Here is a 2,418-nt window from a genome sequence, read left to right on the forward strand (position 1 = left end):
GGAGCTGCGGGCGCTTTTTCTGCCCGCGGTGTCTCAGATTCATTCTTAAGGAACTGAGAACTTAATCTTCCAAAATGTCAAAAAGACCATCTTATGCCCCACCTCCCACCCCAGCTCCTGCAACACAAATGCCCAGCACACCAGGGGTTGTGGGATACAATCCATACAGTCATCTCACCTACAACAACTACAGGCTGGGAGGGAACCCGGGCACCAACAACCGGGTCACGGCATCCTCTGGTATTACGATTCCAAAACCCCCAAAGCCACCAGATAAGACACTGATGCCCTACATGAGGTACAGCAGAAAGGTCTGGGACCAAGCAAAGGCTTCTAACCCTGACCTAAAGTTGTGGGAGATTGGCAAGATTATTGGTGGCATGAGGCGAGATCTCACTGATGAAGAGAAACAAGAATATTTAAACAAATACGAAGCAGAAAAGATAGAGTACAATGAATCTATGAAGGCCTGTCATAATTCCCCCGTGTACCTTGCTTACATAAATGCAAAAAGTCGTGCAGAAGCTGCTTTAGAGGAAGAAAGTCGACAGAGACAGTCTCGCATGGAGAAAGGAGAACCTTACATGAGCTTTCAGCCTGCTGAAGATCCAGATGATTATGATGATGGCTTTTCAATGAAGCATACAGCCACCGCCCGTTCCAGAGAAACCACCGCCTCATTAGCGAATCCTTAGTGAGAGGGTGGTGCCAGACATTCAGTCAGTTGTCACAACAGCTAGGATGCAGGTCCTCAAAAGACAGGTCCAATCTTTAATGGTCCATCAGCGAAAACTAGAAGCTGAAATTCTTCAAATAGAGGAACGACATCAAGAAAAGAAGAGGAAATTTCTGGAAAGCACAGATTCATTTAACAATGAACTTAAAAGGTTGTGCGGTCTGAAGTCAAAGTGGATATGGAGAAGACCACGCTGAGATTGCGCAGGCAGAGGAGCAGGACCGCAAGAGGCAAGAGTAGAGGGAAAAGGAGGCGGCCGAGCAGGCCGAGCGCAGTCAGAGCAGCGTGGTCCCCGAGGAGGAGCAAGCCGCGAGCCAAGCTGAGGAAAAGAAAGACTAGGAGAACATTGCAGTGGAGACAGAGGAGACACACCTTGAAGAAACCACAGAGAGCCAGCAGAATGGTGAAGAAGGCACATCAACTCCTGACGACAAGGAGAGTGGGCAGGAGGGGGTCGACAGCATGGCTGAGGAAGGAACCAGTGATAGCAACACCGGCTAAGAGAGCAACAGTGCCACAGTGGAGGAGCCACCCACAGATCCCATACCAGAAGAGGAGAAAAAAGGATAGATGTTGCTTTGTTTTATGTGTTCTAAATACTTTTTTAAATGAAAAAATGTTTTTTGGTTTAAAAAAATAAAATAAATAAGCAAATTGTATCATTTACTAGACGGTGATAAAGGCTATTAAAAAAAGAAAAAGTAGAGCAAGGAAAAGAGGCTTACAATTGCACTAGGTGGGAGTTGAGATTAGATGTGCATTGTAGTTTTAAATAGGATGGTCAGGGTAGACCTTTTTGTAAAGTAAAATTTTAGCCAAGACCTGAGGGAAACTAAGGAATTAATCATATGGATATGATTAACTTCCCCGGCAGAAAGAACTGCCAGTGTGTGTAGAGAAGTCAGAGCTAGAGACGCAAGAGCAGTAGGAAATGAGGTCACACAGATGCAGGGTAGGGGGATATGTCAGACCCCGTAGGGCCTTGCAGATCATCCTAACAACTCACTTTTCCTCTGAGATAAATTGAGAGCCACTGCAAGAGAGAAATGATTGGTTTACATTTGATAAAGATCATTCTTGCTTTCATTTGAGAATAGACTATTGGCAAACAAGGGTGGAAATAGGGAGAAAATTTGGAGGAAATTGGATTGCCTAGTAGGGAAGCAATTAGCCCAATGATTCAGGCAAGAAAGAGATATTAGTAACACTACAGCCGTACATCAGTTGAAGAGTCGAAGGAAGAATTAGTGATAGACACAGAAAAGACTAAGCAAAGAAATGAGTTGATTGTTAACTGTAGGAAAACGGGGAGATGGCATAAAGAAAGGTAATTGTAGCCATCCATGAGTCAGTTGTGAATACCATTTACTTAGCTCTATGATTTGGACATGGTTTGTTCATACCCACCAAAACTCTTGTTGAAATTTGATCCCCATTGTGGTGGTGCTGGGTGGTTGGACTGGGTGGGAAATGTTTGCATTCTGGGGGGTGGATCCCTCATGAATCATTTTGTAAGAGAGACAGCCTCAACACCTCCCTTCCCCCTTTAGCTGTAAAAGTTACTTAATGATCTAAGTAGTTATTTATCAGTCATGGCAGCCAGTGCTCCGCTGGTTTTGACATCATGAAGGCCATCACAACCCTGGGATAGAGAAGAAAAATACACCAGATGTACAGCTTGG

At 44.6% G+C, this 2,418-nt stretch overlaps 1 pseudogene; it reads left to right on the forward strand.

Moving 5' to 3' along the window:
* The first annotated feature begins 13 nt into the window (after positions 1-13).
* LOC100951199 lies at positions 14-1,306 on the forward strand (annotated as a pseudogene).
* Positions 1,307-2,418: the final 1,112 nt, after the last annotated feature.

The sequence above is a fragment of the Otolemur garnettii genome, unplaced genomic scaffold (genome assembly GCF_000181295.1).
Source record: "Otolemur garnettii isolate 467f Iridium unplaced genomic scaffold, OtoGar3 scaffold00008, whole genome shotgun sequence".
NCBI classification, from domain to species: domain Eukaryota; kingdom Metazoa; phylum Chordata; class Mammalia; order Primates; family Galagidae; genus Otolemur; species Otolemur garnettii.